The sequence below is a fragment of the Balaenoptera physalus genome (assembly GCF_965194825.1).
Source record: "Balaenoptera physalus genome assembly, contig: SUPER_7_unloc_3, whole genome shotgun sequence".
NCBI classification, from domain to species: Eukaryota; Metazoa; Chordata; class Mammalia; order Artiodactyla; family Balaenopteridae; genus Balaenoptera; species Balaenoptera physalus.
Genome location: NW_028126532.1, coordinates 24,595 through 36,400, shown reverse-complemented (window position 1 = coordinate 36,400; position 11,806 = coordinate 24,595). Strand labels below are relative to the sequence as shown.

The 11,806-nt window shown below is 39.8% G+C and overlaps 1 long non-coding RNA gene across 1 annotated transcript; it reads left to right on the top strand.

The window, feature by feature from the left end:
• The first annotated feature begins 892 nt into the window (after nt 1–892).
• On the top strand, nt 893–2,296 carry LOC309665290. The gene is made up of 2 exons (XR_014266302.1): nt 893–1,596; nt 1,957–2,296. It is a non-coding gene; the product is annotated as an uncharacterized lncRNA (long non-coding RNA).
• The last annotated feature ends 9,510 nt before the right edge of the window (nt 2,297–11,806 follow it).

The following is an 11,806-nucleotide window of genomic DNA, read 5'->3' as shown; positions in this document are numbered from 1 at the left end:
TCTTTTTCCCTGTCACTGGGGAAGGTCGTTAACTGTGCTGGGTGGAAAGTGCCCCGCCCCTGCCTCTGTGCCTTTGCCCATGCTGTTCCTGTCTCCTGAAAACCTCATTCCCAACTCCCTACTCAACCCCTCAGTTCATCCTCCTCCTCCTTAAACGGCCCAACTTAAGTCTTCCTATTCCAGGAAATTTTTTCCTGATCAACACAAGCTCACAGCTCTTTTCTTGTCTGAAACCCTATACAATGAGTTCTTCTTTACTGTTATTTATTGTTGAGATTGTCATGAGGAGTTAGGGAGATAAGTGACATAAAAGCTCCCAGCACTAAGTCTAAAATATGATAGGTACTCAACAGTGAAGACTGCTATGACTATGCTGGAAATAACATAGAACAGGAAGCAAAGTAAAAACAAAAATGTAAGTTTCTTGTAGAAATGTTTCATTTTAAAACACCTGGATTTTTTTTCCCACACAATAGTAGTAAGGGTCTAGGTGAATGTAGGTTACGTGTTAGGCACAGTTCTGAGCACTTAGCATGTGCTGTCTTGTTCTGTCTTGTTTATTCCCCCACGGTCATCCTTGGAAATGAGTTCCACCATCATCCTTGCTTGACAGATGAGGGAACGAGGCACACAACTAGGAAGAGGGTGTATGGGGCTTAACCCATCCTCCAGACCACTCTGCACCCCCTTGCTCTCCCCAACATGAAGCACAGATCTTGTAAGGTCAGAAGGTTCACCTTCAAAATAGCATTTCCTTTTTAAAAAAATTTTTTTTAACTTTATTGAAGTATAGTTGATTTACAATGTTGTGTTAGTTTCTGCTGCACAGAAAAGTGACTCAGTTATATATATATATATATATATATATATATATATATATATATCTATATCTCCTTTTTCATATTCTTTTCCATTATGGTTTATCACAGGATATTAAATATAGTTCCCTGTGCTATACAGTAGGACCTTATTGCTTATCCTATATATAATAGTTTGCATCTAAAATAGCATTTCCTTTTGTCCAAGCCCAAAGCCCAAAGCCCAAAGCCCCTGGTGACTTTAAGTTCACAGTTCTGTTTGTATGACCAGCAGAGTTGAGAATTGCAGTGTGCCTGGGACTTCCCTTTAAACAGCATGCTTCCCACTGCCTAGTACAAAAGCACAACACAGGAGAACAACAAACATTATCAACAGCATTTTTTCTCTTGAGTGTATTCATTTTAGCAGTTCAAATTCATTTTTCAAGTTTCCTATAAGCAGTTTCTCTATTAAATTGGACTCCTCAGAACTCACGTGAACTCTTCACTCTTTTTTCCTTCCCTAGTAAATTAGATTTGTTTTGTTTTGTTTTGGAAACAGGATTTTGATTAAATTTTGTTTCCTTTGAAAGAAGAAAGCAGTGAAAAGAATAAAACACTTTTAAGCAGGTAAAATTCTATTCTTCTCAGGAAGTGGAGAAAAGTTCACCGGCAGAACCCAGGGAAGATCTGGGCTGATTCCAGGCTGGCGTTGGGTTAGCTGCAGTGCCTGATTCAGGGGCAACCGCACTGGGCAACCGTCCATCTGAGAGATGAAAATCCCTCAACTGCTGCTGGGGTGAGTCTCCTTGGTGGCCCAGATGCATTTCAGGGCCCAGCGCTCACTCCTGGCAGAAGCACTGCCCTGCAGTGGGCCCTGGAGCTGCCTCCAGTTCAGACACGGCCAGCTCACTCAGGGATCACGCAGGGGCCATTCAGGGCTCCCCTATTTGGCTCGATGAACCTTCAAGAGAAGGTAGGCCACTAGAATCATTTTCTACATTCCAGATATTTATCTGATATGACCTTTGAGCCCTTTATAAAGATATTCTCTACAGGTGCATAGTAGTAGTATTAAAGATCACCAATTAAGAGAAGACATTTTAATGAAAAACTAATATAGTCATTGGAAAGAATGTTTATATTTTGCTCATTATAGGGAACAGAGATAGAATTTGCTAAGGACCAAGGACTCCTGGCCCTGGGTCCTCTCAGTGGCTTCAGAACCAGGATGGCCTCTGCCACAGTGTTTCCCAGAGCTGCTCCCATCCATCGACTCCTCCTATTCAGAGAAGCGGAGAAAACCTGTCTATAAAAGGTCTCCTAAAAGACAGTGAGGGGTTAAGGGGTCCCAGCTCATGCAACTAACTTATTCCTGCCTCTCTGTACCTTGATGGGTAATGGCCGGACCACAGGAAGTATTTGCAACTCCTAGAAAAGAAGGGGATTACAAATTAACACAATGTAAATATAATAAAGTAAAATGTTATCCTAAAACAGAGAGGTGCACAACTGTTTTTCTTTTACAATGTGTCTCTGTCTCTAACTAGCTAGGTGACTTTGAACAAGTCACTTTATCCCCTGTCCTTCTGCCCCTGAGTTGTTCCCTCTGAAAAATGACTGAATTTGAACTTGATGGCTCCTGCATGCCCTTCATGCCCCGCAGTCCCGGGCACTCTGGGCTGCCATGTGGGGATGATGGCTTCTTGGCAGCTGAGGCATCAAGTGAGAGCAGCATGGTGTACCAGGTACTTGCAGCCACAACTTGATTTAATTTAAACTGTATTTCATGAGGTAGATAGTAGTATCCCCATTACAGATGGGAATACAGAGGTTTAGAGAGAATAAATGATTTACCAAGGTTCCTAGAGCTGGTTAAGTGGTAGAGCCTGGATTCAAACCTTGAAAGCCCATGCTTTTGGCGGCTCTGCGTTGAGATCCTGCCACTATGCTAGACATTGGAGTAACAACCCCAGGTGCACAGCACTTACCAGGAGCCAGACACAGTTCTAAGCACTTTGCATATACTAATTCGCCTAATCCTCACAACGGTCTCATGCCATTTCACAATTGAGGAAACTGGGGCACAGAGAGATTAAACAACTTGCCCAAGGTCACAGAGCTGGTATGTATAGGAGGGATATTCATAAGCACAAACGATAACTTAGAACTGGGTTTCTCCTTTAAAATAAAGTATGGAAATACTATTTTTTTACATCTATCTGTAGAATATTGGCACAGAAATTTTTCGAATACCAAATCATCTACCTTTCAAAACTTCCTCCAATACTAAGATTCTGTTCCCCAAGAAACCTAGTCAAAGCGTCACCCCAGGACCCTCAGGTTGGGTATACTATAAAATACATTCGTTTCTAGAACAATTTATCCTTCTTTAAGAGGGCTCTCCTAATTATGTTAATCTGCACTTTTAAAAAAAATGTGTAACGTAGTTATCCAAAACTTGAAAGATGAATAGGATTCTATAACATTATAAATTGTTTATTTGTAGTATCCTGAACTGAAACTTAATAATTTCACCAAGCATAAAATAAACTCTTGTTTAAGTAAAATGCTGGACAATCATTGCTTGGACAATCTAAGATCACCCTTTTGAAGTTTTTCAGGATTTAGGATTCAAAATAACATTTTTAAATGACTCAGTGTTTATACAACACCAGCACAGGGAGATGTGGGTGAAGGTGAGAGAGCAAAACACAGTGCTCATATATTTTATAATTATTTATTGAGTATGCACTAGATACTTGTGAATACAGTGATGAAAATATTGTCACAGCTCCTATCTTTGGTCAATGGAGAAGGCAGACATTGATTCATACATACACAACTACATACTTAGGTTTTATTACGTGAAACCAAGAAGTGCAGAGTCCTGAAAAACAAAGAAGTGCAGAGTCCTAAGAGAGCTTATAACTCAGGGAGGGGAGAGCTCCCTGAGAAAGTAATGTTTGAGCTGAGATCTGAAGGATATATATCTCAGATCTTGGTTGAGAGATGAGAGCATTCTCGGTACAGAGTGTGCATTCCAGGTACATGTGCCAAGATGCACAGAAGAGGAAAGGAAGGGCTAGTGGGGATGGGACACAGAAGGAAGGATGGTTAAGGATGGGGCTTTAGGTAATGGTGTGGCTGGCACAGTGGCACATCCAATTCTACTCCCTCTTTCCCGAAAACAGAACCCCACTTTATTGAGGCAGTGGGCAGAGACCCCTTGATCTCACTGAAGGCAGGCCCAGTCCCCAGACTCAAAAGAAAAGTCATAACCGGTTGGCTAATTTTTTGCCTCCTTTCCCAGTGACCGGAGAGGGGTTGGCAAGTGGCCAGTTCTGACCAATAAAGGAAAAATGCAAGAATGCTGGAGGGTTCTTGGGAAAAATTAGATTTCCAAATAAAACCTCAGAGATCAAGAGAAGACAATCTTTTTGCCTTGCCCCTCTTGTCCTGACTGTATGTGACAGTGCGGCACTGTGGTCATCTGGAATGCATGACAATCTTAACAACACAAAGCCACCGGGTGGAGGATGGCAGAGTGGAAAAGTAGCATCTGGGTCCTTGACATTTCCAAGCCTCTGAGCAAACCCTGGAACTGCCTCCCCCAGGCTCCTTGATATGTAGGATCATGGAAGGCCTTTGTTTAAGTCATTATTGCTCAGGTCCTCTTATTCACAGCCAGATGCAACCAAAACTGATATGTGGGGGAAGACATTTGTTTCAGTGGTCTATTGTTAAGTCATGAACCACCTCAGAACTTGATGGCATAAAGCACCCATTTATTATTATCTCTCACAGTTCTGTAGGTTGACTGTGCCCAGCTGGGCAGTTCTCACTTGAAGTCTTACAGGTGGTTGCCGTCATACAAAAGCTGCAGTCATGTGAAAACTCGACCAGGTTGGATGCTCAAGGTGGCTCACTGACGTGTATGTTGGCTGGGTGCTCCGCTGGGGCTGTCAACCATTGTGCCTATTCATGGCTTTTTCACGCAGCTTTAGCAGCTCACAGTATGGTGGCTGGTTTCCTAGAGGGAGTATTCTAAAAAACAGTGTTCTAGCAGAAACAGTAAAGTTTTTTATGACCCACTTTCAGAAGCCACGTGGCATCACTGGTCAAAAGCAAATTGCAGAGCCAACCCAGATTCAAGATGTGAATACCAGGAGGTGTAATTCAGTGGGAGGGTCATCTTTGAAGACTAGGTGCCATACTGTTGAAGGATTTTAAGTGATGAGTGATGTAGTCAGATGGTTGCTGTATCGAATGGATCGGTGGAAAGGAAGATAAAATAGGGAGACCAGTGAAGTGGCTTTCGAGGATTGTGATTGACTCCAATATCCATTCTGTTCCTCCCATTGTGTATCAGCAAATCATCCCTTCTCTCCTTTACACTGACTGATTCAGGTGTGGACAGATCCAAGTCATGTAGACCAAGGAGACTTGAGCAGAACTCTCAGGGTCTCTTAGAAAATTCGTTCCTTGCTCTTAAGAAAAAACCTCTTGAAACCAGTCTCTCTCTTTGCCTGGACGTGAACATGGAATCAGGCAGAACTGATTACCATCAGCTGCTGTCTTATAGCCAGTGAGGAGTACTGGTCTTAAAATTATCTTGATATTGGTCTTACAAAGAAGTTGATACTGTGGGTAGTGGAACAAAGATCTCAGAAGAACCAGAGGCTTCAATAGCTTTGTTGAGCCACAGGACTGGAGTTATCCAGGGATGACCTGAACCTCACTTTTTAAATTTTTCACAAATTATTTGATTGATTGATTATCACTGCATATTTTGCAAGGCTACAGGTATAATTAAAGACATTAGAGCAGGTGTCCAGAAGGACAAGGGATGAGAATGGGAGTGGGGACTGGAGACAAAGTGGGGGGAAACGAATGGATGGATGAATAGAGAGACTACAAGTGATTTATAAACTTAGCAGTCTGAATAACTCAACTTTATACCCCTACAATAATAAAAATAATAATAATGAATTGAGAGCCCTTAAGAAATATTATCTAAGAAAGGGTTGCAGGAATGGATTCAAGGGTGTGTATACAAAACTACCTGTTTGATATACTGCAGGGTAATGGGAGATTTAAGGGATTTTCAGTTAATTTTAATATTAGGCCAACAAATCTATTTGATTTTAGATCCAAACAGAAATTTTTCTACATCCCACAATAAGATATTTTTCCACTGTTCAATACACATAAATCACTGATAACAGTGACTGACACATAATGCTAAATACGTTAGGTAAAATATTATAAAGAACAATTAAAGATACAACTTGGCTTAATTTTGATTTTTTTCCTTTTTAGTACGTATACTATATACACATATACTTACATATATTATAGGTTAAGAATTCAGATAAAAGCACGAGGTTTATAAAAATAAAAATCTGTCCTGGCCCACCCTTCCCCACCCCAGATTCCCATTTCCAAAAGGCAACTACTTCTTTTAGTTACTTCTAAAAATTTCTTTATATTTTTAAGCAGCTTGCTCTTCTTGTATTTATGATGTTTTCATTTTGCTGTTATTCATTAACAACATGTTATAGAAGATGAAGATTCAGGTGTCTTAACATTATCCCTCACACACATTTCAACATTTCACCAACTCCCATCTTCTCAATATAGTTGAACCCATTTTTCAGTTAAGTTCATTCACAGTGTTTCTATTATTAAATGACTTTAAATGTTGTTCACTGTCAAGCCAAATAGTGATTCCTCTCTGTAACATTTTTCTTCTGGGTTTAATTGCCTCTTTTTGTTAATTTTCTTGATGTTGGACCCACTTAGATCCATTCCTTCTGTCCTCCATCCCGTTAATCCAATTTGGCCTAGTCACACTTAGGCCTGCCCACAGCTGTCATCCTGGAATCTCCTTCCCTTCTTTTCTGTGTGAGGTGTCCCATGTCATCTTCTTTCTTGTTTTGCTACTCATTTGGGAGTGGCATATCACCCAGGAGTTTCTTGAGAAAGAGTACCAAGGTGGATCGGTTATTAAGAACTTGTGTGCAGGCATCAGTGCTGTTCTGTTTTCCAGACATGGAGTAACATCACACCTCCTCGCCACATGAGTAGAAGTGGCATGTCACCTTCATGTCACAGCACTAATTGCTAGTGTGAAACTGGCACTAACACAATGATAGGTGATGTCCAGGATGGTGGCTGTTGTGTTGGCCTGGATCATGAAAAAGGGCAGTGTTGCAGAATCTCCCCTACTCTCAGATTTACAAAGGGGTGTAGCATAAGCAAGAAATAAACTTGTTATAATAAGCCACAAAGATTTGGGGGATGGTTGTTACTGTAGCATCACCTAACTGATCCTAATTGATATACACTGTATGTCTTCATTCTACTTTTATTATTGAGTAATAGTTAATGATAGACTTCTTTGCTGGAAATCATTTCCTTCAGAAGTTTGAAGGCATTGAGGACTTGCCTGGTGGCGCAGTGGTTAAGAATCCGCCTGCCAATGCAGGGGACAGGGGTCCAATCCCTGGTCCGGGAGGATCCCACATGCTGCGGAGCAACTAAGCGCATGTGCCCAACTATTGAGCCTGTGCTCTAGAGCCCACAAGCCACAGCTACTGAGACCGTGTGCCACCACTACTGAAGCCTGCATGCCTGGAGCTGGTGCTTCACAACAAGGGAATCCACTGAAATAAGAAGCCTGCGCACCGCAAGGAAGAGTAGCCCCTGCTCGCAGCAGTGAAGACCCAACACAGCCAAAAATAAATAAAATTAATTAATTAAAAAAAAAAGTTTGACGACATTGGTCTATGCTGTCTGGCTTCTAATATTGCTAATGAGAAGTCTGACCCTATATTTACACTTGATCCTTTTTATATGACCCGTCCTCCTATCCCCCCTTTTAGAAGATTTAGGAGCTTTCTTTATTTTCATTTTTCTTTAACTTTACAATGGTATAAGTAGTTGTGGGACTTCTTATAATCAGTATGTTGGGCACTTGAGGGAGCCTTTCAATCTGGAAACTCATGTCCTTTGGGGAATTTTCTTCTATTATGTCTTAGATTGTTTCCTCTCCATCTTTTCCTATGTGCTGTCTTTCTGGAACTCAAGTATATGAATCTTGCAATTCCTAAACTGTTTCTCTCATCTGTGTGTCTTTTGTCCCTAATTTCTATCTCTTTGTTTTTTTGTTATATTTTCTGGGACATTTCTTTAACTTTATCTTTCAAGACTTTTAACACATTCTTTCATTTCTGCTTCCATGTTTTTAATTCCCAAGAGCTCTTCCTTATTACCTAGATGTTCCTTTTTATGACATATGGCTCTTGCCTCATGGTTGCATTATATTCTTCTTCTTTCCATGAAACTATATTTTTTCCTTCTTCATTTCACATTAACCCTGTTTCCCCAAGTTCCTTTTTTGTAAAATAAGCTTTTTATTTTACAATAGTTTTAGATTTACAGAAAAAATTGTGATGATAGTAGAGTTCCTATATAACTCACAACTAGTTCCCCTATAATTAAACAGCTTATACTAGTATGGTGCATTTGTCACAACTGCAAAGCCAGTTGTGCCAAGCTCTTTTTATTCTTTGTTTTGGTGTTTTTCTTTCATGTTAAATTATTTTTTCAACTCTGCGGTGACTCTTGGATGACCATTAATATTTAAGAGTTAGGAAAATCCTGATATATAAAGTAAATGGGATTTTACTGGGCTTTAATAAAAAAGTCTTTTCAGTGACTATGGTAAAGTCTGTCACTATATTAACATTCACTTTATTCAGTGTCTGAGTGGGCAGCAGTCCAAGGTAGGAAAAAATTAAAATTTTAGAAAAATTTTTTAAATTTTAGAAATTTTTTCAAATGTACTGGAAACTAATACCTAATATGACCAAATAGAAGTAATATCTGAGGAAATATGGTTAATAGGGAAAACAGGAGGCCATCTTAAAGTAAATGTAGTTAATATACCCAGTAAGTGGTGCTTTAAGGCAGAGCCTTTATACCTCTTTTCTCCTGTATCTACACTCATTTCCATTTCTATTCCTTACCTCTCTTCTGAACTTCAGATCCAAACATCCACCTGCCTATGGGACATCTCCATGCAGATGTCTAACATCTGCTTTCAAACTTGCTCACCTTCAGTCTTCCCCATCTCAGAAAATGGTAATGCCATTCACTCAGTGATTCAGGCTAAAGACCTTGGAGAATCCTTGATCTACTTTTCTCTCCCATCCCACAGTGGCAAATCTTATCAGTTCTATCTTGAAACTGTCTCTGGTATGATGACTTCTCACCTCATCCAACTCTACCACCAGCGTCTAACTAAGTCAGGACCTTTGCAGTAGCTCCCCTCACCCTACACCAGCCACACTCTCGTCTTTGGTATTTCTTGAACTCCCAAAATATTTTCTCATCGCTTGGTCTTTCCCCTACCTATAACACTCTTTCACCAAACATTCATAAATTTCATTCCTTTATTAAAAGTTCTGCCCAAACAACAACTCTTTAGAGAGCCTTCCCTGTCCACTTTCTGTAATTCTTTATCTCTATACATACTTTCCCTTTCTTCATAACATTTCATGACATTAAGCTGTATATTTTGTTGTTTATCTGTTTATTACCTGTCTACCCACTACAGCGTAAGCACCAGGAGGGCAGGGATGTGACATTTTTTGTGCATTTCTATGCTCCAGTGCCTTAGGAAGTAAGTGCTCAATAAATAAATGTTGATGAATTCCACATCTAGAATTTTAAATAATTTACTTCTCTAGAAATTAAAAATGGTCACTGAAATTAGATTTTAAATCAATGACCTGATGGGCTGAATAGCCACAACTAAAGACAAAATGGTGGACTAGAATATTGACACCAGGAATTTTACCAGAATGAAGTTTAAAAGGACAAAAATTGGAAATTTTGGAAAAAAAGTTAATCTATATAAAATTTAAATACATACATATAAAGAAAAAGGAGTTCTTTATTGTGGTAAAACATACATACATAACAAAATTTACCATTTTAACCACTTTTAAGTGTATAATTCAGCACCATTAAGCATCCTTTTATGTGCTTAGTGACTATTTGTATACCTTCTTTGGTGAAATATCTGTTCAAATCCTTTGCCCATTTTTTAACTTGGTTGTTTGTTTTGTTGTTTTTGTTCAGTTGCAGGAGTTCTTTATACATTCTGGATATTAATCTCTTATCATTTATGTAGTTTGCAAATATTTTCTCCCATAAATAAAAAACTGTTTTAAAGGTAACATAAATAATGAGGTAGAAATAGTCAAAAAAATTGTTCTAGAACTGAAGAAGGACATAATGCTTCAGCTTGAAAGAAACCACCTAGTACCCAGCAAAATAAATGAAAAATGTTTAACATTACTACATATAATACTTGTGTGTGTGTGTGTTGTGTTAGTCTCAGACTCTTGATAGTGATGCTTATGGTTAGGAATGCCTGAGACACTTGCCCAGGGCCTATATTACAAGCAGCCAGTCCCCACAGACATTTCCCTGACCTGAGCCAATGTTGTGGCTGGTCTGGTCCTTGCAGTACTTATTATGATTGCAGGATGCACTTCAGCAAAAACCATCAGGGAACTTTAAGGAACAAGGTTTATTACTCACAGGTCTTGGAGGGTACATGGCAAGCTCCAGGGCCACACTGTGAGGTCACGGAGAGGGAGGGAGGCAGGGAGGGAGGGATGGCGGAGAGAGAGAGAGAGAGAGAGAGAGAGAGAGAGAGAGAGAGAGAGAATCTAGCAAGAATCAGGGGCTCTGCCTTTGTTAGGGTCCAAGGTTGGGGTGTGTAGGGTTTTGCAGGTTCACTCTGTCAGGAGGAAGAAATTTTTCTCTACCCTTCTAGGTTCTTCTGGCTGGTCTAAGAATTAAATTGACATGAAACAGATTAACAGGAGAAAATCACACAAAATTTTAATAACATGTATACATTGCAGAGACCCAGGAAAACCAGATAACTCACCAAAATGGCAGGAACCCTCACCTTACATATCATCTTCAGCTAAAGACAAAATAGGATGTTGGGGATAGCAGTTTGGGACTTCAAAGAGGGGGAAGGCAATTTACATGGAGATGGAAAAGCAACTGTTTGGTAAACAAATGTTTGCTGGCCATGCAGAGACAGTGAGACAGAGAGGAATTTTAAAAAACACACTGCTAGGTTCCTCCCTCTGTACACACCAAGTTCATACCATAGTTATCTATGGTGATAGCTCCCTTCCTGAAACAGTCCTCTATCTACATTCTTTAGGCAGTTAGGAGGAAGGTCAAAGGTTCTTCCTGAGTCTTTTGGGCTTTGATTTTTTTCAGCTCAAAATAATCTGCATGCCAAAGAAACATTTTGGGGTGAGAAATTTTGCTCCTCTGTAGTCCCACTTTTGAAACTTAAGTTTCACAGTCCAGAAGTTAAGTTGATAGATTGCTTTTTATCTCACTGAACCAGTATCTTAGTCCTGATAATAGGTCAGTTCAGTTACTCATTTCAGGAAGCAGAGATGCAGGTGGGCTCCCAAAGCTAGGCCTATAGGGTGTGAGAAGTTGGGTATTTAATAAGAGGCATTTCTACGGAGACAAAAGAAAAACAATGGTTAATGATTGGAGCAAGTTATAAACTCACGGTCTGAGTGAGTTCTGATTGCTGCCAGTGCAGAAGATTTCTCGATGTCAGGATTGAAGCATCTTTTGCAGTTTGAAATGTCTCTGAGGATGTCATCAGGTGTTCAGGTAAACTTTCTGAGTGCCTTACACAGCAATAAGCACAGAGATGGTCTAAACATGGGCTATTGAGGTAACCTCTCTTAAGTTTATATCAAGTTGTTCAGTTTCAGTTCACAGGGCTTCAGGAAAAGGGCAGTTTTAGTTCTCAACGATTCCAAGTCCAAAGTGGGAGAAAAATTGGAAACATTAGTTTGAAAAGTTGTAGTAAAAGATTTGAGTAAACTAGAAGAATTCAGGATCCAGACCAGCTAACGAGTGGAAAAGCAAAACCTTGAAGACAATTA